Raw genomic sequence first — 27,926 nt, forward strand, 5'->3', positions numbered from 1 at the left:
TGCCAGTTCTTACCCTCTTATCTGTATACCAAATTTCAGCTGAATACTTTTTTACTGTGAAAGAGTGCTATTATTACATTCGTCACTCCCTGGGAAGATTTTTTTTGCAGTCGAATCAGAGACACTCGTATTTCAGTAACAATTTGGAATAGTTACATTTGGATAGATAATTCAAATCTAAGAAAGAAGGGTAGTTTGAATGTATTTTAAAATCACATTTTCTTTTAATACGTTAATTATAGTATAATATTTCTGTTTAATGTTAGGTTGGCACGTGGCTATAGATTCGCTCAGATTTCGTTCTAGAGGCATTTAAATTTCAAATATCTGGGAAACGAACCTGGGAACCCGAGCACCAAACGCTTGCGCGCTAATCACTAGATGACTATAGAGCTGCGCTTAATTTTAGGAGTTTAATAAAATAATTATTAGAATTTCTATTCCGTATGGTATCTTCCGTTGATTAGAATCTATGTAAATAGCTAACGACTTTTGTTTCTTTGTACATAGTGCACTTTCATAATAAACATGGCATCACAATTGAATTTGAAGAACAAAACTTCAACACGAAGTAAAGCAGCTGATTGGGTAACCCACAATTTGCTTCACATCAAAAAATAGAAAAAAGAAAAGAAAAAAGAAAATGAAGGTAATGATATTGGTTATCAAGATAAAATCCTTCACTGGAATGAAAAGATCAAATCTCTAAAAGGAATTAATTTAGTGTGATGGAAGCAGAGACCAGAGTAGTTGATGAAATGAGGAGGACCTACTTAGAAGGGTGGTGGGTGGCATCAAATACACACTACTGGACTCTGGATAACGTCGATAAAACGGATTTTTTTCCACATGTCTAAAAGCAGGGAGATTTTTTAGTCTTTGCCTTTCAATCCATCGTTTAAAGGGGCACATTGCAGAAATTAGATTAAAGAACTATATGGAGATTCGAAATTACTCAGCTCAGAGACAGCAAAAGAATCGACCCACACTAACAGAACATGGCTTGGAATGAGTTCAAAATGATAGATCGTGCAAAATGGAACCGATTCCCACTACTAGTTTTCACTTTACTCTCTAAGTAGCTATAAGAGGATTTTAAAAGTTCTTAAATCGACTATGAAACTACATCTAATTAAAGAACAATTTAGATAGCTAAATCTTACAAACACATTAACAATGTTGATATATTCCATTAAAATCTCTTTAACGTATTATATTATATAAACTGTACATAATTCAGTAAGTTCCTTCTATAGTACGTTGCTCTTCCCATCAGGAAGTCGCGGTCGGCAAGAAAGATTACCACCGTCGCCGGTAGGCAGCCGGCACCCGTCCGCGGCGGCACGATGATCTGCTTGTTCAAAGTTGCCGACCTTTCACCGAGGCGGCAAGCGGTCGAAAATCGTTTTAAAAATACCCTTTGCCGACTCTGCCGACTGTTGCCGACCGTCAGAGTCGGCAAAAAAGTCGGAAAGGCCTCTTTCCGACTCTCTGCCGACTCCTTATGCCGGCCTCTTTCTGACGGCGGTGCCGGCGCATTTAATGCTCATTTCCGGCTGTTTGCCAACTGCTCGGCAAGGCAACTATTCGTCACGGTCGAAAATCGCGCGGAAAGACGTCGGTGTCCAGCGCCGGCAATCCGACCGTGGCATCTGGTCGGCATGGACAAAGTGTCCGACTGTAGGCGGCAGGATCCTGATGGGGAAGAAAATTAAGAATTTGGGGATTTAAAACAGAGAAACTATCCCAGGAGTTTGTAAACTACAATCTTTTGAGCAGAGTAAATGGGTTCGCGATCTGGGTAACTTCGCCAAAGAAATTGAATACTTTTCAATTGGAAACAGATTGTGATGTAAAAGGATGAAAAGAGGGTAAAGAAGTAAAAGACGAATTAGGATAGGTAAACTTTCTAAACAACACTTGCCTGGAACGTTCGGCGATCCTCCATCGGTGGTGCTCTCGAAGTGTTGTCCTCCTTCAGGAACATGCAGTCTGAGCTCTGGATTACCAGACAGCTCGCACAGAAGCTCGGCGCGGATGCAAAGAAATTAGAATCAGCTTGTATCGTTGAAAGACACGGAGTACAGAAGCTTCTGATTAAAAAAGTCATTCTTGTCATTGATCAAGAATACAGAAATGTATCCGTTAGTCTAATATGTATGTGTAAAGTTTAGATTCCAAAATTAAGAATCGCAGAGCGTGCTTCGCTACATCTTACTCGTTGCATGATTTCGTTTACTCTGTCTCCTGGCGTGGCCCCTTCTGGTTTGTCCTAAGTAGTCGATCAGTGAATTCCCGATTTCAATGAAAAGAATGAAGTTTTACGCCCCACCGTTATGTTGGCTAGGCTAAAAGAAACGGTGATGATGATAAATGAATGCAATTGTGGAATGAAGAAAGTCGGAGGAAACGGAAGAATCCCGAGGAAACCCACGTACACGGTATTTATCCACCACAAAGCTCGCTTAGCGCGATCTGAAATCGAACCCAAGGACTCCATGCATCAGAGGTGAACGCTCTCCACTGAGCCACCGTGATCCCCTAGTTCAATGATCGACAGTAGGATGATGAAATCAAGGCGCGTAGATTGACGCCAGATAAGGCGATTTTTAGGAATGTGAATAAAGGAACAATCTGCATGTTTATTCATTAAGCAATATATAAAGGAAAAGAGTCAACACGAAACAGAAATTCTTGTGTGTCTGAGCGTGTAAATAAACTATAAGCTGCGCTGAAAGAAAAGGAAATTAAAATATAATTTTAGCATTGTTCTGATAATAAAAATTCTTTGTCCATGATATTAAATAAATATCGTTTGTCAGGATCACAGAATTTCAGTCCAAAATATCACATGTCCAAAATTTATTATTATTTTTCTTGAATCACATCATTCATCGTGCTGGACATGTTATCTTCACACCTCAATCTTGGGCAGGAAAATAATAATCAAATGACCTATAATTGCTATTTAAACGAAACTTATTATGTTCTATTCTAGCCTATGAATTGATTCAAAAGTTCGATTGTATATATATCACCCACCACTATATATATATACTAGGGAACACAAATCTTGCACAACATAGTATTTTATACGACTGCATAGCAGGTCACCATATACCACTATGTCCAATTTGATTCTGATCGGATACATATATAGGGTTCTGTTTTAAAAATATATCACAAAATTTGACACCACATAACTGGGAAACAAAAGATTCGCACAAAATAATATTTCACTCGTTTATACAATGGGTCAAGTTGCACCACAATGTCAAGTTTCATCCCAATTGAATGAAATCGGTGTGTTTTTGTTGTTGTTTACGAAAATGACTCAAATTTATTACCTGACCAGGATAGCAGTGTGGTTTCGGGAGGATGGCGCTGCTGTTGTGTTTACATCAGATTCTTGGCAAGCGCGGTGGGACAGGGGAGCGGAGAGTTTCACTCTGCAGTGTATACAACGGTTTTTAAAAGATGCAGTTTGGATGTTATGCATAACCTAATCTCTTTCCGCTTAATAAAGAACGCCATAAGTTATGTGCGGTAATGCAGATGTATTGTGAATAGTGATATATGAATGGAAATTACCAATTTAAGAACAATATAGCACAATTAACAATTCAGTGAGCCTGTAAAACGCTGCTCACTAGTTTGTTCCCAAGTTAATATGGAGGGTGTACTTTTGTTGTTGTATTTTTTTTTTATTTTTTTTTATTTTTTTTTTTTTTGGCTTGTTACTTAAGATATTCTGCAAATAACTTCAATAACTTTTGAAACTGTTTGTCTTAACTTGAGCCAGGGGCGGATCCAGGCTGAATGTTTGGGGGCGGTCGTTCGAAGTCAAATCAGATAAGAGTGTATTGAAAAAAATAAAATAACTTTAGAAAAGGAGAAGTAGCTATTATCTGCAATTTCTAGAACAGAAATGGCCACCTGCGATTTCGAAGATGGACATTTTTTTGAGCAAGAACGCCAATGTAAGTAACTTCTTGTAATTTATTGCTTTATTTGACTTCTGCAATGTAAAAAAAGTAAGGTCTACCTATTTTAGGTTTTATTTTACATTTATAATACAAAGGTGAAAATTCTTAGGTTTTATTTTTAAAATAAAAAATATCCTATTCTGAGGGGGGAATCGCCCCAATCGCCCTGCCCCCTGGATCTGCCCCTGACTAGAGCATATGTGTGAAGTGGTTTATTACGAACAGGACAAAGGAACTGTGATAGATTGTTTACAAGTAATCCGGTTAGAAACACTGCTGCTTGCAAAACCGGCTGCCGCACTCGTTCGCTGGTCAGACAATACCACCCATAAGCCTGAACGTCACACGCTTATGTAATAGATTAATGTCTAATATCAAATTTGATCTCGAAAGGATGAGATCAGTGCACGGCGATTGTTCTTTCCGAAAAGACTATGTAAACTTTAATCCATGTAACTCGAAAATCATAAATCTATACAGGGTGGTCCGGAAGTGGGCGTCCTCCCTTTAGTTCCAACAGTATAGTGTTGGTTGTGGTAGAATGTCTGTGCACAGTTACCTTGGTCTTAAGAGTCTTAAGGGTCATAAATATCGGTATGATCACCATCCATATCCTAATACAGCTGAATTCTGCGCCAAGTTCTAGCAGATGTTTGGCAAAGATACTCGGGAGTCACGATAGTGAAGGCGTGAGTAGTAGGGGTCCCGTTATGGCTAGCCGAGTCAGCAAAAATTTTTGTGACATCATAGCTCAAAGGTCAATGACCTTGGCCCGGGGTCAATGACCTAGGGGTACCTAGGACCACCCTCTCTAAATTTTGGTAGGGGTACCTTGGCCCCCTCCTTAAATTTTGGATATTGCCAAATCTAAAAATTTGGTATGGTAGTCTAGGACCATAGTATGTACCTCTATTAGTATTGGGTGTCTATGTCGTTCCCTTTTATGGGTAAAAAATTGCCAAAAATTCAAATTTCGGGGGTTTTTGACCTAATTTATCCCCTTTGATGAGGTGTTATTACCTTATATAGTTATATGGGCGTATACAGGGGTCCATTCCCTTTCATAACATATGTGTATATTAATGCACCCCTTGAAAAATTTGGGAAGGGTACCTTGGCCCACCCCTTAAATTTTGGAAATTGCCCAATTTCAACATTGGGTATTATAGTACAGGACCCTAATATGTATTATGATAAATTTGGGTGGTCCACCTCGTTCCCTTCTAGGGGTACAAAATTGCCAAAATATAAACGTAAGTAATACGTTGTACCATGTGTTTGGTTTCGACCTAGGTTATCCCCTTGGATGAGGTCCTATTACCTTATATGGTTATATGGGCGTATATAGGGGTCCATTCCCTTTCATAAGATATGGGTATATTGGTGCACCCCTTTAAAATTTGGGAGGGGTACCTTGGCCCACTACCTAAATTTTGGAAATTGCCCAATTTCAACATTGGGTATTATAGTACAGAACCCTAATATGTATCATGATAAATTTGGGTGGTCCACTTCGTCCCCTTTTAGGGGTACAAAATTGCCAAAAATATAAACGTAAGCAATACGTTATACCACGTGTTTGGTTTTCGGCCTAATTTATCTCCTTGGATGAGGTCCTATTACCTTATATAGTTATATGGGCGTATACAGGGGTCCATTCCCTTTCATAAGACATAGGTATATCAATGCACCCCCGGGAGGGGTACCTTGGCCCACCCCCTTAAATTTTGGAAATTGCCAAATCTAAAAATTGGTTGCGGTAGCCTAGGACCATAGTATGTACCTCTATCAGTATTGGGGGGTCTATGTCGTTCCCTTTCATGTGTAAAAAATTGCCAAAAATTCAAATTTCGGGGATTTTTGACCCAATTTATCCCCTTTGATGAGGTGTTATTACCCTATATGGTTATATGGGCGTATATAGGGGTCCATTAGCTTTTATAACATATGGGTATATTAATGCACCCCTTGAAAAATTTGGGAGGGGTACCTTGGCCCACCCCTTAAATTTTGGAAATTGCCCAATTTCAACATTTGGTATTATAGTACTGGACCCTAACATGTATTATGATAAATTTGGGTGGTCCACCTCGTTCCCTTTTAGGGGTACAAAATTGCCAAAATATAAACGTAAGCAATACGTTATACCACGTGTTTGGTATTTTGGCCCAATTTATCCGTTTGATGTAGTCTTATTACCTTATATGGTTATATGGTTATATAGTTATGTATAGGGGTTTATTCCCTATCATAAGACATAGGTACATTTGTGCACCCCTTTGAAAATTTGGGAGGGGTACCTTGGCCACCCCTTAAATTTTAGAAATTGCTCATTTTATATATTTGGTATTATAGTACTGGACCCTAACATGTATTACTATAAATTTGGGTGGTTCATCTCGTTCCCTTTCACGGGTACGAAATTGCCAAATTTTAGTACAACTACGTGTTTCGTTTTTGACCTAATTTATTCCCTTGGATGAGGTTCTATTACCTTATATGGTTATATGGTCATGTATAGGGGTCTATTTCTTATCATAAGACATAGGTACATTGATGCCCCCCGGGAGGGGTACCAATGCCAACCCCCTTAAATTTTGGAAATTTTTCAATTTAAGCATTCGCTATACATGAGGTACATGACCTCAATATGTATCATGATAAATTTGGGTGGTCCACCTTGTTCTCTTTCATGGGTAAATAAATTTCCAAAATATGAACATAATCAATATGTTGTATCACGTGTTTGGTTTTTGGCCCAATTTATTCCGTTTGATGTGATCTTATTACCGTATATGGTTATATGGTCATGTATATAGGTTCATTTCCTATCATCAGACATGGGTACATTGATGCACCCTTTAAAATTTGGGAGGGGTATCTTGGCTCATCCACTCAGTTTTAGAAATTGTTTAATGTAAGCATTTGGTATCTTCGTACAGGTCTTCAAATATGTACCACTATAAATTTGGATGGTCCACATCGTTCCATTTCATGGGTAAAGAACTACCAAAAGTCAAATTTCGGAGGTTATTGACCCCTTTGATAAGTATTTAGCACGTTATACGGTTTATTACCTTTATATGTTTATGTGCCCTTTTAAATTTGGGAATTATCAGATAACAAAATTCGGTAAACGTTTTCTAGGACCATTGTAGATGTTGGTGTTCCTCTTATGGCCAAATATTCAAAATTTAAAGGTTATTGACCGGCTTTATTATTGAATAACTACAGGATTTATTACTTTTTCATAAGACACAGGTGTAATTGTGTACCAATCTTTAATTTTGGGAGGGGTACATTTCTTATTGTCATATCAATAATTGGTAATTGTTCTTAAAATTGAATAGTATCTCAATCATTGGGTAAATCATTGTCAAATATGAGGATGATCACGTGATCAGTTATTGACCTATGATGGGAGTAGGAGTCCATGACATTGGTACATTGAAACTTTGTAGGATAATTTGAGAATGCGTCATTGGTTTCGACTATTACAGCCTATGGACCAAATATAAACGTAAGCAATACGATGTACCACGTGATTGACCTTGATGAGGTAGTGTACAGGGATACATAGCTAACCTTATTGAAACTTATGACTCATAGTCTTAAGGGAATACATGCTATAACACTGGCAAAGTTATTGTTGATGCAATTTGATTGGTTGATCAATATCTTTCGTGCAATTTGATTGGTTGAAATTGGGCAATTTCCAAAATTTAGGTAGTGGGCCAAGGTACCCCTCCCAAATTTTAAAGGGGTGCACCAATATACCCATATCTTATGAAAGGGAATGGACCCCTGTATACGCCCATATAACTATATAAGGTAATAACACCTCATCAAAGGGGATAAATTAGGTCAAAACCCCCGAAATTTGAATTTTTGGCAATTTTTTACCCATAAAAGGGAACGACATAGACACCCAATACTAATAGAGGTACATACTATGGTCCTAGGCTACCATACCAAATTTTTAGATTTGGCAATATCCAAAATTTAAGGAGGGGGTGGTCCTATGTACCCCTGCCAAAATTTAGGGGGTGGGCCAAGGTACCCCTACCAAAATTTAGAGGGGGTGGTCGTAGGTACCCCTAGGTCATTGACCCCGGGCCAAGGTCATTGACCTTTGAGCTATGACGTCACAAATATTTTTGCTGACTCGGCTAGCCATAACGGGACCCCTACTACTGCGTGTTCCACAGTTGCTCGTAATTCTTGCGTTGTGTGCTATCGAGTATTGCTTATTTGTTACCTTAAAAAACCCCAGAAAGGATTGTCTGGTGTCGTCAGATCGGGACTTTTTGGAGGCCAGGCAAAGGGAGCTGGTGAAGATTAAGAACATTTTTCCTCCAGCGGCCAGGAAACGTTTGATTCAGGCAATTGCACACGTGAATCGCGAAGTGCGCTGGTGCTCCATACCGCTGTATCACAACAGTGTCTTTGATACCATTTTCTTCCAGTTGAGGCTCCAACCACTCATTAAGCATGTAAAATCTTTAGAAAACACCAATTAGATGTACGCCCACTTCCGGACCACGCCCACTTCCGGACCATGTATATTTCACATGCTTATGTAGCACGACGGGATCCACCACCATGTCAAATTTGATTTCGCTTGGACTAGTTACATTTGTACGGTTTCGTTTTCGAAAATATGAAAGTTTTTGGTTCCTGGATTATGATGGTCAAATTTTTCGTCATAACAGTGTTTCACACGATTATAATGGTAAAATTCTAACACCACGGCAAATTTGATTTCGTTTGGATGTTTTCGGTAAATATGGTCATTTATTTTCGAAAATATAGTACAACATTTGACCGCAAATAACTAGAAAATATAAGTCTAGACAGTGCATACTTGACACGGTTATACAGTAGGTTGAATTGTCCTACAATGTTTAAGTTTGATCCCAATAGAGTGTGTTAGAAGTATTTGTTTTTGTTTTCGAATATACAGGTATGATGCAAAATTTGATTGCCCTTAACTAGCGATTCCAAAGTTACACAACATATTCCACACGATTATATAGCAGGTGAATCTCTACTACTATGCCAAATTTGAACCCAATCGTATGATTTATATATTATATATAGTCTTTTGCGTTCGAAAATATGGCGGAAAATTTGATCGCTCATAATTCGAAAACTGTAAACCTTCACAACATAATATTTCGTACACTTATATAGTAGACCAAGTTCTATCACCATGCCGAATTGATTTCGATTAGATGAATTCAGTGTGTTGGTTTTTGCTCTAAGATGATGATGAAAAATTCGACCATCCATAACTCGGGAACCCAAGGTCTGCACAGCATAGTATTTCACACGTTTATATAGCAGATCAAGATCTACCATCACATTGACTTTCATTCCAATCAAATAAGTTCGGCTGAACTATTACGATATAGTGTGGCCTTGATGTTTCCAGAAAAAAATTAACGAAGGACAATAAAATCATTAAAAAGAACAAAAAAATCCAGATTAAAAGATAGCCTAAATAGGATGATCAAGTATCAGGCTAAAATAATTGTGTTTCGTTACAGATATCCTTCTCAATTTAAAATTATCAGACTACATTATTGTTTAAGATTCTATTTTACTTACAGTATAATAGAAATCAAAGTGTTTCTTCCAAATCATCTCAACAGACATTGCCGCCTATTCATTCCCCACTGTTACTTTCATTCATGATTATTGTATCAGGAAAGTCGAAACACACACTTACCTGTGAAAGAAGAGCATAGATTAGTGATTATCTTCAGAAAAATGGAATTATTACAATCAAAATTTTAAATGTTGGTATAGCTACCAATATAAGATTATTCTTTTTATTAGACCATCCATGCTGAGCTATACTTAAAAGATGGGAACTCTTATACCGCTTATGTTCGACCGTCCGTCTTCCCGTTTGTACACAGATATCAGAAGAATATCATCAGGAAATAGCGATAAGCAATTTTTATAGAGTTGAGTTTCTCGATAATAGGTTTTATTTCCTGTCTTAACTATCTATTCGAACCGGAAGTGAAATAAATAAATTTTTGGTTTCAATATTGGTCACCATAGAGCAGAAATGGCATCATAGATAGTGAAAAGTAGCCCTTTGATATGGAGTTAAGGGATCCAAGAACATGTTTAATTTATTTATTTATTTATTTATTTATTTATTTATTTATTTGCCATCAACACAACAGGCATAAGCCCAATTATAGTGTTGGTGTATTACATAATACATTTACAATAGTTTTCTTAAACATAGAGTTCATATTGCAGATGTCAATTTCTTGCAGATGCAGATTGTGCTTGATACATATTTTGTTATAAGTAGAACACATTCTCCAAATTGGTGATTTCAATAATACGTTGGTCCTTGCTTTTTTGCAATAAAACAGACCAGAGTTGTTAGCACGAGTTTTAAGTGTCGGGACATGAAAATTTAATATTGATATGAGATCCGTACAATTAAATTCGTTTTGTACTATTTTATGGAGAAAAATTAAATGTCACATTTCGCCTTTGTTCAAGTGTAGGGATACAGAAGTTGTCTATTAATGTTAGATAATTTTCATAATATGGATAGATTCCAGTTGTCTTGTACGTCAAGTATTTGATAAATTTAGATTGGACCTTTTCCAGTTAGTGTCTGTATTGCTGTTGTGATGGGTTCCAAGTCACAGCAGCATATTCCAGTTTTGATCGGACATAGGCATAATATATTTTTGTTAGTGTAGTACTATTGTTAAATTCCTTTCCAGTTCTAATTATGAACCCTAACATATTGAGAGATTCGTTAACTATGTTCTCTATATGGTTATTAAATGTCAGTTTCGTATCAAATGTAACTCCAAGATCTTTGACTGAATTTAATCTATTTAGTAAGATCTGATTCATTGAGTAATCAAACTCTATTTGACTTTTGTTTCTGGTTACGCGTTCTTATCTCTCTACTATACCTGGAAGAGGTTGAAAGCTACCGCTTCCTGTGTCAATATTGGTTTTCATAAGGCAAGAACGGTAATATATAGTGGGGAAATACCTTTCTGATAAAGATCCACCGTCGTTTGAACAAACTCCCTCTCTATTGAAACCTTATTCCTCTATTGAAACTAGTAGTGATTAGTATACTAGTTCCGGTACCAATATTGGATCCTCATAGTTCGCTAGTCTACTATAGTTTCTTAATATGATCCGAAACTTATTGGTTTTAAAACACACACTCATGAGACAAAGATAGCTTATATACAGATTCACTTCATTGCATTTTTTTTAAAGTGATACACTTACGAATTCTGTAGGTAGAAACCAAATTGTTTCTAGAAAATATTCATAATAAAGTTTGAAATTTAAATTCATCTTCTAACAAATAATAATGACACTAAGTTAGTGTACATGGCTCGCCTCTAGTTTAAAAGATTCCTGGTTCGCTTGTAGATATGCGAATTAGTTCATTTGTTCTCCAGGTTGGGCTTGTAGTGATATCCCGTTTTCTCCCACTCTATTCGTTCTACCTAATTCTTCCATTATTCACTTACGTTTGTCACATGCCGGCTTATGCTCAGGATATACCGGTAGTTACTCAAATAATTTTGTGGTAAAAGAAAATTTCTGATAAAACTGAAGAAAATACTTGCGAAAGACTTACGATACAGGGCTAGAGCTTGTACCGCGAATTTCCGAATAAATACGGGAAGCTGAAATATGGAAAAAAAATCAGCTATATTTTAGAAAACCTTTCTTGATTGTGTACGCAAAAAATATTTTATCAGGCAGTGAGAAAATACAGAATTATTATGTCAAATAGTATTAATAAACACAATAGTTTCAAAAGAGAATCTATTAGTGCATGATATTCAGAATATGCCCCACACATCGAATGTTCGCATGTTATCCAGTGTATTAGAATTTCCTTAGGGGGCCGCAGTTACTCAGTGGTAGAGCGTTCACCTCTGGTGCTTGGGGTCTCGGGTTCAAAACCTGCTCCCGCCAAGTGAACTTTGTGGTGGACAAACACCGTGTGCGTGGGTTTTCTCGGGGTTCTCCCGTTTCCTCCCAATTTCTTCATTCCACCATTTCATTTATTAGTCATCATCACCGTTTTTTTTAGCCTAACCGGCTAACCGTGGGACGTAAAAGTCAAAGATTTCATTTCATTTCATTTTTATTAATGAAATGAAGATGCAAAACAAAAGCAAAGATATAAATAGCAAAAGCAGTGGTGGATCTAGAAGGTAAAAACTAGGGGGGGGGGACCCAGACTTGATAGATATATCATGAGTTTACTATAAACTTCCAAAAATATATATACAGGTAAATAAGAACTTAAATTATTTTAGTTACTCAAGAAACTAGTTAGGCTAAATGCATCATTAAAAAAAAGAAGGCTTTGGCAGAAAAAACTTCGCTGAATAAATATTTACAACAATGACTTAGAACGTGTGTGTGGAGTAGTGTGAGTATTTGAACAACAGAAATATAGACACCACAAAACGACAATGAGAAAAAAACGAGAAATATTCAAAAAATGGATATGAGGGAGAATGTGGGTATTAACTAAATGAACAAATACTTTCACCAACAAATGTGTTTCTCTTATTATTATTATTATTATTATTATTATTATTATTATTATTTGTTTAGTGTTCGTAATGTTCCAGCTCTCTATAAGCCATTTTACAATGGAACGGATTAGCAACGGAAAATAAGAAACAGTTTTAGAAGGAAGTTAACCAGAATCTATGTTTCAGCTTGGAAACCTTTTTTTCTCCGGAGCTAGAAACTTGTGGAAGAACTTTAGTTGACAAAATTTGTGGAAAATAACGATATTAAAAACTGTTGCGTAAACAGAGCTCTATTGGACCCAAAACGGTTATTAGGGATATTAGCAAAGGTAAAAACGAAAGAGGAGGCAGGTGAGTGATACGAAAGAGGGTAATTATAAATGTCAAAACAAAGACAGTAGAAAAGGATCATGAAGTGTGATATTGCTTCATTTTCATTGATTTTCAAGTGGTAACAGAATCTCTTTGATGATAATTTTACGTGTTTGCTCAACATTGAATAACATTTAAGCCAACATAAAGCACACCGCTACGATTTAACATGTTTTTAGTGCTTATGCGTGTCATTTTTAAGTATTTAGAACTTTTAATATAATCCTAAACTTTTTAGTATGCATAATAATAATTTCAAGTTATTATCTGTAATAGTGATGGTCAATTTGTATGACACTGCTGGCCACCAGGACAAAATAAGAACTGTACTTCGGTATAGGCAAATTAAATAGTATTATGAGCCTTACGCAGAGTCATTCTGAAGCGTGATTAGTGCCATACTAAAGAGCTCGACTAATATACGTTTCCTGCAGTAATCAGGAATTTAGTATGACGCTAATCATACGTCAAAACGACTCTGCATAAGGCCCTATGTAACTAAACATACAACGATAGCATATTAAAGACATTTTTTTTTATATTCTATTCTGCGTATCTTAGTTCTAGGTATCCTGTTCATTGTCTGATGTCACTAAGCTAGTCCGGTAGCAATGGACTTACCTTGGTGATGATCTTGATGACCAGAACGCCAAAGAAAATATTTTCACAGTTACCACTATAAATTACGTCTCTATTGGGTATATTATGGAGGCATGGTGGCTCAATGGTCGAGCGCTTAACTCCGGGTTTGAGGTCTCTGGTTCGATCCCGGCCAAGTAAGTTTGTGGTGGACAACATCGTGTCCGTGGGTTTTCTCCGGGTCCTCCCATTTCCCCTTACTTTCTCATTCCATCAATTCTTCCATTATCATTCACTTGCTTTAATCATCGTCTCCCTTAGGCTAATGGGCATAATCGTAGGACGTTAAACTCAGATTTCATTTCATTACTATTGGGTACATTTGGATGGCTAGTTTCACTCTTCCGGTGGCATATTTTTTAAAAAAGAAATCAATTGTAAATTTTTATTTTCAGGGCCGATGAAACATTTGCGGGGCAACATTTGGCCATCACTGATCTCATAGTATCCCGAATCTTACTGCGTGTATTCTTATAAAATCTAACCATTAATTTTCTGTATCTACTATACTCCACTTTTCTGTTTCATCAGTCCATGAATAAAATATGGAAAGCTAACTATAGCAAAATTATCACCGAAATATCTTTTCTTACGGGACGTTTAACTGTAGGCTAGAATTGCTGTTTTTAAACTTGTTTCTTTCTGCACAAAGTAATAAAAAATATATTCAAGATAAACGGATTACATTCTTATTTTATTCAGTCTACTATTGCATTATGACACTGAATTCACGTTTATGTTATTCGTGTACTAATATCCTTTTCCCAGAACTTTTCTTGAAAATTAAATCATGTAATATACCATTACAGTTGAAAGTAATGGCAATTTTTTTTTTACGCACCCTGTACCTAGCAATTTTTTTTTTAATTCAATTTCGGTTTAGTTACACAATTTACTTACTCTCTTTACTTCGAATTAAATATAATAAACCCAAAGGTTTTGTTAGTAACCATATTCCCACTGTATAATATATTTATTTATATTTTGATTGAGTGTAAATCCCATTTACGGATATATAACTTGAATAGTTACAAGGTTTACCATTCTGACGTCATACCAAAACATAGTTCCGTTATTGGATATAAATCTCCTTAATTTCAGACCAATGTAGATTTTGGCCAGGTACCTAATCTTTCCCTCACCCCTTCTCACTAGTCCATAGTCACTTTCAGATCCGGTTATATCTGGATTTGCCAAATTTCCATTCGCTTTGTAATTTCCGCGGCTAAAGTTTTCTTTCTGATTGGAGGAATTCTCTTACCTCTGGCTTTTTCGGCGCAATGTTATCAGAATAATAGAAGACACCTTACGATACGCAGCTTATATTTTCGCCTACCTATCTGCGTTAAAAGAACTAGGATTTTAATAGAATTCAGGTAAAAATATGATTTAATTTCATAATTGAACACTGAAGGCTGTGTAGGAGCCCCCAAAACAGTGAAAAAAGCTACATTTTCCGTAAAGAAACAATAAGTTAGTGAAGCATCCAGTTCTGTTTTTCTAGGAAGCCATGTTTGCTGCCCAGCTATAATAGCAGAAGTGAAAGAGTGACTTTATTTTTTTTTGTTATTCCAAATTCAATTAGGGATTAGGGACATTACGACCTGATTAGTGCATGTTGGTCGTGTATACAGTAAATGTGATTTATCATTATTTATTTCGTAATTGCATGTATGTAGTAGGTTTGATAGTACTGTAAATAATCATAATGGCAGCTTAAGTTAGTTCAAAAGGGCTCCTATCCCCTTTTCCAAATTGAACCAGTTCTAGCGGGGGAATGGGTTAGTTATTGTTCGTTTTAGGGCCTTTTCCCCTTTCAGGGGAAGGGTCCCTCCATAAACCTCGTTAAGGTGCCCCCAGGGCATCAATTTTTGGCAATCATTATGTAAACAATTGGTCAGGTCAATTAGATCTAGTGTTACCTTTCTCATTTTTGACCCCCTTTAAATTAAATAGAGCCGACTGTATATATCGACGAGGGAGTAATGTATTTTAAATTTAATGTGTTAGGTTATTTTCGTCAACATGCATGTAACTAAATGGTGCATGTTTAGTTTAGTTAGTTGTCTTTATGTATAGTACTAACAGTGGTGTATGTAGTTAGTAGGTTTGTGTGAGTGTGTGAATTTTCGATTTGGACAGTGTATAAATATGCTTTAATTTAGTACCATTTTGCTAACATAAATAAACCAGAGTAAATATTAAATTTCTGATTAATGAGTACAAGTATACATTTCAGTACACGGTAAATTATGCCTCCACTACAGCGCTACAGCGTCAGTTTTCGGTAGTCAATTGTTTGTTGACAGTACGACATCGCATGACTTAGTGATTTAGATTGTTTGATTTTGGACAGTTATTCTCAAATTACTTCCCGTGGACATGGTTTTCGGTTCGGATGAGTATACCTTCGTATAAAATAGCATGAGATCTTACTGTACTGAAAATTTCAGCTTGCTAGGTCCAGTAGTTAATGAATAATCCGCTGAAATAAAGAACACCTATTTTCTTAATAGAAGTAAAACCCATATGCTGTTACTGTTTGTTTAAAAATGTAGGATTAAATTCTCTTTTCCCGTGGCTGTAGAAAATTCCATTGTTGCTTCAGTTTTATCAACAAATCAGAAATAGATTAATCGTTGACAATTTAACTTTCCGTAAATACATGTATGATTTTTTTTTAAACCTGCAAGGTAAATACAATTTGGGTGCTTCGAAGTAAAGAGTACGTGGTTCGATGAATGTGATCGTGTGGTGGTTTGAGCGTGATAGATTGTGATAGTTATATATATATATATTTATTACTGCGTAACGTAAATATGTGTATGGCCTGCGTGTAAAATGTACGAAATAGGGTGTTTATAAAATATTACTTCGTGCGAAAATTAGTAGATAATGAATGAATGTAATGATATGTTAATAATAATATGATATATAATATGAATGAAATGATGACCCCTATATTTAAATGGATAGGCCTAGTGAATTTTATATAGTGAAAATATGAATATGTTTACGAAGAAAGAAAGAAAAAAAAATCTCTCGCGTTTTGACTTCCACACCAGTGCATTCATCCAACCGAGTTTGCTACTTGGATAGTAAATTATAGTTGGGAATTGTGTGTTACTTTGCATTTATGTACCTCCTAACAACAGCCCCAGATCTTAAGCCTTTCAATAGATAGAGTAGCATCATGTGGGAATTACTTCTAAAGGTTGACAGAAATGATAATTAAGAAAACCAACTGCTATATCCTGTGATCATCGAAAAGTACAGGTTTCGGTCATTTGTACCTTTAGCATTCATTGCCTCTCCGAGATTTTTTTTTTTTTTTGTTGCTTACCTTATTTAGTTATTGTGCAGTGTTCATATAACTCAGTTCGGACTATCCGATTAAATTAACTGCTACTAAATTAATATTTATGTTATAGCGTACCCGGACGTCGACCCCTAGTCCCCTTAAGTATTTTTCATGTCTTTTCTTAGTTTAATTAGATGAGGGAAATTAACGACGTCCCAGACGGTGGCATGTCTGCGCTGGGTAGCCATCGGTGATGTTTTGGTTATTGAAATCACCGATCCAAAATTCAGTTTATTTAATTTTTTTTAATTTTGGCAAATTACTAATTAGGGATACCTTAGCTATTACTCTAATTTCATCCCTATTCTGGAATCTTCTAGTTTCCAAGAGGTCGGATGATTTTTTTTTTTTCTTGAAATTCTAAATTAGCGCCTTCTCTAACCTTCCGGACGATATCCGGGAACCTGCTGGTTTGGGCCGGATACGGGGATCGGATTTCAATCTTACAACCAAACTCTTGTGGGATTGGGATCTGATGGACACAGAACTTGCATCCTTGGCAGCAGGGCGTTCCTTGAGTCTACGTATTTGAGTAGACCACCCTTTTTGCATGTTAAGAATATTTTGGCTATGGATTTTGTTGAGAGCGAAATTCGATTTCTGTCTTTGTAGCGTTAGTTATTTCCCACTTAAGTCTTTGGCGCCACTATTTCTTCGTCTTCCTTCTTCTCTATCTCTCTCTGTCTTCATTACTTCGAGATTTTTTTTTTTTACTTTTTCAACCTCCCCCCCCCCGATTTCTGAAACTCATGAAAACGTACAATATTCATATAACTTATTTCGATCGTATGTACTAACTGAGACATCGAGGGATGCAATTCGTGGAGGTATTGCAGCACATCTCGGGACCATTTTCGCGATATTCAATCCACCACGGGAGAAATTGACGGGAAGGTACACTATGCTTTTAGATTCCTAGAGACCTTTGTTATTCATTGATCATACAACTTATATCAAATGGATTACTGATTTCTGGTTTTTTATTTCTATTGATTGGTCATATAGTGTGTATGTATTAGTAGTCTGGGCCCACTAGTTTCCAATAACATTGATTTTTTTTTTTTATATATACATCTATATATGTGTTTACATAGTTTTAAAAGTTACGTGCCTGCTCAATTTGTTGCATTTTCCACTTCTTATGTCAACTTATTAAATAACACCAACATTTTTTTTTTCATATACGCGGATCTTTAGTAAATTGAAAATGATTATTGATTATCGGGTTTATACATATAAAATATAATGTTGCAACCTTATGAAGGAAAAAGGTGAATTTTGATAGTCAGGGTTTTGTTTTGTCTTTGAGCCAATAAAATATAAACAAATATAAAATATGAATACTTGTCGAATATGAATGGTTATGTAGAAGTTAAACGTCGACGAAATATTAAGATAGATATTAAAGTGAAATTTATTGTATTGACTAATATGAATACATATATATATATATATGCGAGTATGTATGTAATGGGCTCGGTATTTACCCTGGTTTTGTTTAGGTTGCCATAGGTTTTTGACACCCGACCTTTACCAACTATTTGTGACATATAGTGTTACCGCGTATATTGTAATAAATTACATTTTGTTGAGTGGTTACTGATGTCTGTAACTATTAAAGTTGAATATAATGTTAAATACCGCATGTGAATAAAACAAGTAGCGGGTCGTAAGATAAATAAGAATAACCCTAATCCTTACCCAAATTTACTTTGCGAGTGAAATTAGCAACCTACGAAACAGTGCGCCCCTCCAACGACTTTTTCCATCAGTAAAACATGGAACAAATCCCTCCCCTACGATCGGACACCAAACTATTCAGTATCTAGAATTTTTGACTACAAGATCTATACTAGGAAAAAATTAGTGATCTTAAATTCAACAAACTGAAATCTGTTTAATAAGTTAATGTGAATCCCGGAATATGGAAATATGTTCCCAATATCTGTGACTGGATTTGATAAGTTTTCCTTAATATTGACAAACTTTGAAATTTTAGATAAAGTGCGTCGAGTGACGAAATGAGAAATATAGATATACATATATGTGATATGAAGCAATTAGTTGTCTATAGTTAAAATAAAAACAATTGAATACTCTCATGGACACAAACCACAGTGCGTAAAGAGAGTTGAAAACAAAAAAAAAAAAAAAAAAAGGAGCTATTATCGACGTGAGAACAAAGACTCATAAAACTGTCGATACGTCTCCTATTGAGACAAAGACTCAATAAAATATTACTAAAGTTTTTTTTTTTAATGATTAACCAATTATTTTTTTTCTTTTCCTGCAACGATATGTATTCATTGCACTGAGTTTTAAATATATATTGACTCTTGAATTTTTTTCTTGTCTCGTCTTTGGTTTTAATTCTTTTTCATGTAATCCAACTTTTAAAATATATATATATATAAAAAGAGAAATGTGTTATTTGATCTTGCTGAAAGTAGCGAATTTCTGTGCATGTTTATGAAACATTCTTTCCATGTATTAAATTTTTTCCCTGTTATGTCCAACTAATTTTGCTTTTATTGAAATGTAATAAATGTATATAGTAATGTAGTTAGGTTAGTTTAATTTAACTAAATACAACCCGAAGTATACATTGTCCTGTATGAATGTGTGTGTGAGTGAAATGTAGGTTTAGTATTAAGTGCATCCATTATTTTGACATATATGTGTGATTTAATATAATTAATGGTAGTTATCAATTAAACTCATTGAATGTTAATACTAACTTAAGTTGGCTCTATGAAGGAAGTAAAAAGGACTGAAGTAGCCTGAACGAATGATCATCATGAGAGAACTGTGAAAGTCAAAATCTTCGACACATATGTGATACTCTGATTTTTTTTTTCCTGTGGTCGTTTCTAACATGCCATCAACTTCGTCGTTCATTTTTCAAATATTGAATATTAGTCTAAACCTTCTGGAAATATTGAATAAACGGTAAAATTAAACTTTCTCATCTATCTCCGAGCTAGATTGGGATAATTCGGTAGTTGGGGTCAAATGGATCTAGATCGGGGATGTATGGGTTAACATGTGTCTATCTTTGATCACCCTAATACCAGACATTCACCCAATAGCTATTGGAAATGATCACAATTAGATAATTATTCACTTTCCTTTACCATATTCCTCAAAATATTTAGTAACAGCTTCCCCTTTATCACCTTCTTACTTTACATCTTTCCTCTTCTATCTTCTTTTTCTTTTCTTCATCTTCTTCTCCTTCTAATTTATTTTTAATAAAACTGAAAGGGGGGTCGTGACTGGGAATTCTATATGTAATAAACACGGTCATGTATTTATTTATTTGATTTTATTTTCTTTAGAAGTCCGATAAAAGGTTTTCTCTTTTCGATCGAACCTAGTATGTTCGAAATTAAGAAATTAAGAAATGGAAATTATATTCCAATATAATTAGGCATAAGCTGATAGCTTCATGAACATCCCCATCAGGGGTGAAGGGTTCCCACTCACGACTTATTCTGTGCATCACTTTTGTCGCAGATTTTTTTTTTTTCAATCAGTTTTAGATTGACGAGCGGTGACAGGATTCGTTGTTATGGCAACAGTGGTTGCTGTGGCAACAGCCCCTTTTTCCAGTTTTAGAGTGGCGACACGTGACAAGACTGTTGCCATGGTAACGCATGTTTACTGTGGTAACGGATCTGAAAATGCTTATTGAATAATACCAGTTATCATGCCAATCAGTTTGAATTGGTGAACCGCGATAAGAATGGTTGTCATGGCAACGTTTGTTTCCATGGCAACGGATCTCAGTTTAAATGGCGACCGATAGATTTGAAATTTTTGTTAAGAATGTCAAAGAGTGAGGTTGAAGGCATGTTGAATTGATTACAACATTGAAATTAATAAGAGAAATTTTATAGTCAAATGAAATAAGTAGAGTCGTTGGCTACTTTGTCATTTTTGTTTCCTTTTCTAAGGGGGAAAAAGAGAAGGAGTGTCCAAATTTTTCTAAAATTAGAATTAAACGCTAGAAGGGTTTCAAGGAAGGAAAGAGAATGGGAGTCCTTTAAGTCATGAATAATACTTGTCTGGATAGTAAATAAGTATTTTATAGTATATGTGTATTTTTGCTATATATATCTTGTCTTTTGTAAAGTGTAAAGTGTCTCGAAACTATGGCAACAAAAAAGGTTGTTGTGTCACAGGACGAGTGTGATGTCACGTGCACTCAATGCACATTAAACGAAAAAGAGAAAAGATCTCGCGCCCCGCGGAGACTTATAAGATGTACCGGTTGTGGACTAAAATGGATCCACTTTGCTTGTTCCAATTTAGATGATACTGCGGAAAATGCAGAAAAGGTGCAAACCGGCGAAATAGAAAAATATTGTGAGGAGTGTGAAAAGGACCGAGGCCAAATATCTCCAGCGGAGATATCTGACCTCGATGATGAGGAAAAGAGTGGAAATCAAAGTGATTCTCGGGATCAGACGGCAAACCCGAAGGAAGGAATGTCATCTGGAGGGTCTGACACGTCTGCATTAATTCGCCAGATGATGGAGATGATGAACGAAAAATTCACTAACATGGAAGTTAAAATAGAACAGAACGGTGCAGAAATGAGGCGTGAGAATGCAGAAATGAGACGTGAAATAAATGAGAAGTTTGATACCTCGAAACGAGAGACCGACGCTCGATTCGAGGTATTAAACAATAAAATTGACCAGATCTGTTTAGACTTTGCTTCTTCGATGAGCAAATTGAAAGAGCAAACATCTACTGAACTGGAGCAGGTTAGATACCGGGCCCAACAGTCCACCGAGCAGCTCAGAGACGAAACAAATGAGAAATTCAACGAAATAGATATAAGGTTTGAGAGTACAAACAAAAGATTTGGTGACATCGAACAAAAAGTTGAACAGCAGCAGGCTGAAATAAGTAGATTGAATGTTGTAGTATCCGACCTATCAATAGAATCTAAGCTAGAGTCGGTTGATCAAAGAATTAGTCGAATTCAAACTGAGGTAGACAGTATTAAGGGGAAGATTACTAAACTGGAAATCGTCAAGTCTGACATCTCCTATCCTTTTCCTGATAGCGATTCTATAGGGAAAAATTTCCCAGAAACGAGTAACGTCCTCCCGGGAAAGAGTCAAGTGTTGCCTGATGCACGGGACACAACCATGTATTGTCCCCCGCATCAGCCAACCTCGAAATCATGGTTGAGTAATTTCGATGTACCGATGCAGTCGAGTGTTGTGACTACAACAGTCACTAGCGTAAATGCTCACTCTACCTTTGGAATGGTACAATCGTACAGCGTGCTGCCAGGAGGGGAAAGGAGATGTGCCGGACCGTCGGTTACTACCGTGGTGGGTCCTAAGTTTGAACCTTACATGGTCAACACAAATTACAAAACCTCTCTTGGTCATATGGGAGCGTTCAGTTCAGTGACCACTCCGTCGGTGGCAAATCCGGTGACAACCCCAACTGCTCAGGATAACGCGTTGATTCCACTGGATTCTTTTCCTGCCCCGCATAGTATGAGCTCTAAAGTTTCCCTCCGGGATATTGAACGTTTTCCCACTTTCGATGGGAACATTACTAACGGGTTACCTCGAGTTTTCCTGCGGAGACTGCAGCAATATTTAGACATGTATAAACTTACTGATGGGGAACGCCTGCAGATAGTTGAAAAATGTTTGATCGCCGCTTCGGGCGCATGGTTTGCTTCGGTTAAATACCAAATCCGAACGTTTAGTGATTTTTTGATTCTTTTTAAAGAAGAATATTGTAATGAGCACATCGAACGGCTCCAAAAGAGAAACTTACAATCACTCCGGTATGATCGCTCCAAGTATGGGTCCCTCTTGGACTATGCTTGGAAAATTATCGAACTATATTATCAGATAGCTGAACATCCCTCTCAGGCTGAACTTGTAGATATTATAGTTAACGCTCTTCCACCCGATGAGTCCCGGGCCATAGCGTCCCACTTGTGCCAAACGGTGCGAGAAGTCACCTCACGTTTAGCTGCCTTGTGCGGCAAGGAAGTTGGTGGTCCACCAAAACGATACTTCGCCCGACAGGCAAAAATTCTAAAACCGACGAAGACGAAGGTAACGGCAAGTTGCCAGACAGATTTCCTGAGTTATACCCAAGCTGGATCTCGTTATCCTAGTGGGTATGGCTCAGAAAACAACAATAATGGCCGGCGACTATTTAGGAATCGGCCCATGTTCAACAATCGCCGGAGTTATCGTCCCTATGACCGTACCAACATGGCATCGAACCCGGATAGGGGCGATAACACCAGGAGGAATTTTAACAGGACGTACGGAAGAAGGGAGAACGGTAATAGTCAGAATAATAGTAACAATAATGTAAATCGACCCCAGAATTCGGTCCCTTCGCAAGTGCGTGGTAACGGTGAGCCTAGAACAATATTAAATGGCAGTGATAGACGGGAAACTGCATCCTAATGTCATTTGATATGCTACTCGGCGAGTGGAGCCTCACGAGTTGTCTCTGTTGATGTCACAGTTAGGACTTCTATCCGTTCTATTGCTATATGAACACTACTGAAAAAAAAAAAAAAAGTATCGGAACTCACAATTTTCGAAATTTAAAGATTTTCAATTGTACAGAACATAAACGTAGTGAATTACTTGCGCAATACCCCAAGTAGATATAATATACTGTCCTAGAGTGACTGGTAACGTTTGAATGGGATGAATGAGTGTGTTAACTTAACAAGCATCATTAGTTGGTATTCCCAATTAGCAAAATTTTGTTATTCTAACAAAATTTTGTTAATGGGCCGGGGAAAACTGTAATATACCATTACAGTTGAAAGTAATGGCAATTTTTTTTTTACGCACCCTGTACCTAGCAATTTTTTTTTTAATTCAATTTCGGTTTAGTTACACAATTTACTTACTCTCTTTACTTCGAATTAAATATAATAAACCCAAAGGTTTTGTTAGTAACCATATTCCCACTGTATAATATATTTATTTATATTTTGATTGAGTGTAAATCCCATTTACGGATATATAACTTGAATAGTTACAAGGTTTACCATTCTGACGTCATACCAAAACATAGTTCCGTTATTGGATATAAATCTCCTTAATTTCAGACCAATGTAGATTTTGGCCAGGTACCTAATCTTTCCCTCACCCCTTCTCACTAGTCCATAGTCACTTTCAGATCCGGTTATATCTGGATTTGCCAAATTTCCATTCGCTTTGTAATTTCCGCGGCTAAAGTTTTCTTTCTGATTGGAGGAATTCTCTTACCTCTGGCTTTTTCGGCGCAATGTTATCAGAATAATAGAAGACACCTTACGATACGCAGCTTATATTTTCGCCTACCTATCTGCGTTAAAAGAACTAGGATTTTAATAGAATTCAGGTAAAAATATGATTTAATTTCATAATTGAACACTGAAGGCTGTGTAGGAGCCCCCAAAACAGTGAAAAAAGCTACATTTTCCGTAAAGAAACAATAAGTTAGTGAAGCATCCAGTTCTGTTTTTCTAGGAAGCCATGTTTGCTGCCCAGCTATAATAGCAGAAGTGAAAGAGTGACTTTATTTTTTTTTGTTATTCCAAATTCAATTAGGGATTAGGGACATTACGACCTGATTAGTGCATGTTGGTCGTGTATACAGTAAATGTGATTTATCATTATTTATTTCGTAATTGCATGTATGTAGTAGGTTTGATAGTACTGTAAATAATCATAATGGCAGCTTAAGTTAGTTCAAAAGGGCTCCTATCCCCTTTTCCAAATTGAACCAGTTCTAGCGGGGGAATGGGTTAGTTATTGTTCGTTTTAGGGCCTTTTCCCCTTTCAGGGGAAGGGTCCCTCCATAAACCTCGTTAAGGTGCCCCCAGGGCATCAATTTTTGGCAATCATTATGTAAACAATTGGTCAGGTCAATTAGATCTAGTGTTACCTTTCTCATTTTTGACCCCCTTTAAATTAAATAGAGCCGACTGTATATATCGACGAGGGAGTAATGTATTTTAAATTTAATGTGTTAGGTTATTTTCGTCAACATGCATGTAACTAAATGGTGCATGTTTAGTTTAGTTAGTTGTCTTTATGTATAGTACTAACAGTGGTGTATGTAGTTAGTAGGTTTGTGTGAGTGTGTGAATTTTCGATTTGGACAGTGTATAAATATGCTTTAATTTAGTACCATTTTGCTAACATAAATAAACCAGAGTAAATATTAAATTTCTGATTAATGAGTACAAGTATACATTTCAGTACACGGTAAATTATGCCTCCACTACAGCGCTACAGCGTCAGTTTTCGGTAGTCAATTGTTTGTTGACAGTACGACATCGCATGACTTAGTGATTTAGATTGTTTGATTTTGGACAGTTATTCTCAAATTACTTCCCGTGGACATGGTTTTCGGTTCGGATGAGTATACCTTCGTATAAAATAGCATGAGATCTTACTGTACTGAAAATTTCAGCTTGCTAGGTCCAGTAGTTAATGAATAATCCGCTGAAATAAAGAACACCTATTTTCTTAATAGAAGTAAAACCCATATGCTGTTACTGTTTGTTTAAAAATGTAGGATTAAATTCTCTTTTCCCGTGGCTGTAGAAAATTCCATTGTTGCTTCAGTTTTATCAACAAATCAGAAATAGATTAATCGTTGACAATTTAACTTTCCGTAAATACATGTATGATTTTTTTTTAAACCTGCAAGGTAAATACAATTTGGGTGCTTCGAAGTAAAGAGTACGTGGTTCGATGAATGTGATCGTGTGGTGGTTTGAGCGTGATAGATTGTGATAGTTATATATATATATATTTATTACTGCGTAACGTAAATATGTGTATGGCCTGCGTGTAAAATGTACGAAATAGGGTGTTTATAAAATATTACTTCGTGCGAAAATTAGTAGATAATGAATGAATGTAATGATATGTTAATAATAATATGATATATAATATGAATGAAATGATGACCCCTATATTTAAATGGATAGGCCTAGTGAATTTTATATAGTGAAAATATGAATATGTTTACGAAGAAAGAAAGAAAAAAAAATCTCTCGCGTTTTGACTTCCACACCAGTGCATTCATCCAACCGAGTTTGCTACTTGGATAGTAAATTATAGTTGGGAATTGTGTGTTACTTTGCATTTATGTACCTCCTAACAACAGCCCCAGATCTTAAGCCTTTCAATAGATAGAGTAGCATCATGTGGGAATTACTTCTAAAGGTTGACAGAAATGATAATTAAGAAAACCAACTGCTATATCCTGTGATCATCGAAAAGTACAGGTTTCGGTCATTTGTACCTTTAGCATTCATTGCCTCTCCGAGATTTTTTTTTTTTTTTGTTGCTTACCTTATTTAGTTATTGTGCAGTGTTCATATAACTCAGTTCGGACTATCCGATTAAATTAACTGCTACTAAATTAATATTTATGTTATAGCGTACCCGGACGTCGACCCCTAGTCCCCTTAAGTATTTTTCATGTCTTTTCTTAGTTTAATTAGATGAGGGAAATTAACGACGTCCCAGACGGTGGCATGTCTGCGCTGGGTAGCCATCGGTGATGTTTTGGTTATTGAAATCACCGATCCAAAATTCAGTTTATTTAATTTTTTTTAATTTTGGCAAATTACTAATTAGGGATACCTTAGCTATTACTCTAATTTCATCCCTATTCTGGAATCTTCTAGTTTCCAAGAGGTCGGATGATTTTTTTTTTTTCTTGAAATTCTAAATTAGCGCCTTCTCTAACCTTCCGGACGATATCCGGGAACCTGCTGGTTTGGGCCGGATACGGGGATCGGATTTCAATCTTACAACCAAACTCTTGTGGGATTGGGATCTGATGGACACAGAACTTGCATCCTTGGCAGCAGGGCGTTCCTTGAGTCTACGTATTTGAGTAGACCACCCTTTTGGCATGTTAAGAATATTTTGGCTATGGATTTTGTTGAGAGCGAAATTCGATTTCTGTCTTTGTAGCGTTAGTTATTTCCCACTTAAGTCTTTGGCGCCACTATTTCTTCGTCTTCCTTCTTCTCTATCTCTCTCTGTCTTCATTACTTCGAGATTTTTTTTTTTTACTTTTTCAACCTCCCCCCCCCCCGATTTCTGAAACTCATGAAAACGTACAATATTCATATAACTTATTTCGATCGTATGTACTAACTGAGACATCGAGGGATGCAATTCGTGGAGGTATTGCAGCACATCTCGGGACCATTTTCGCGATATTCAATCCACCACGGGAGAAATTGACGGGAAGGTACACTATGCTTTTAGATTCCTAGAGACCTTTGTTATTCATTGATCATACAACTTATATCAAATGGATTACTGATTTCTGGTTTTTTATTTCTATTGATTGGTCATATAGTGTGTATGTATTAGTAGTCTGGGCCCACTAGTTTCCAATAACATTGATTTTTTTTTTTTATATATACATCTATATATGTGTTTACATAGTTTTAAAAGTTACGTGCCTGCTCAATTTGTTGCATTTTCCACTTCTTATGTCAACTTATTAAATAACACCAACATTTTTTTTTTCATATACGCGGATCTTTAGTAAATTGAAAATGATTATTGATTATCGGGTTTATACATATAAAATATAATGTTGCAACCTTATGAAGGAAAAAGGTGAATTTTGATAGTCAGGGTTTTGTTTTGTCTTTGAGCCAATAAAATATAAACAAATATAAAATATGAATACTTGTCGAATATGAATGGTTATGTAGAAGTTAAACGTCGACGAAATATTAAGATAGATATTAAAGTGAAATTTATTGTATTGACTAATATGAATACATATATATATATATATGCGAGTATGTATGTAATGGGCTCGGTATTTACCCTGGTTTTGTTTAGGTTGCCATAGGTTTTTGACACCCGACCTTTACCAACTATTTGTGACATATAGTGTTACCGCGTATATTGTAATAAATTACATTTTGTTGAGTGGTTACTGATGTCTGTAACTATTAAAGTT

General features: G+C 36.2%; 1 long non-coding RNA gene across 2 annotated transcripts in view; it reads right to left on the reverse strand.

Moving 5' to 3' along the window:
- LOC145671181 (uncharacterized) overlaps positions 1–27,926 on the reverse strand; it is a 527,654-nt gene that overhangs the window by 261,309 nt on the left and 238,419 nt on the right. Inside the window, exon 2 of one of the 2 annotated variants that reach the window (XR_014128463.1) lies at positions 8,518–9,717. The exons of the other annotated variant lie outside the window; for it this stretch is intronic. This is a non-coding gene — a long non-coding RNA (uncharacterized LOC145671181). Of the gene's footprint in view, positions 1–8,517; positions 9,718–27,926 lie in introns of those variants that run through there. 2 annotated transcript variants of the gene reach the window in all.

The sequence above is a fragment of the Thermobia domestica genome, chromosome 15 (assembly GCF_964235325.1).
Source record: "Thermobia domestica chromosome 15, izTheDome1.hap1.1, whole genome shotgun sequence".
Lineage (NCBI taxonomy): Eukaryota > Metazoa > Arthropoda > Insecta > Zygentoma > Lepismatidae > Thermobia > Thermobia domestica.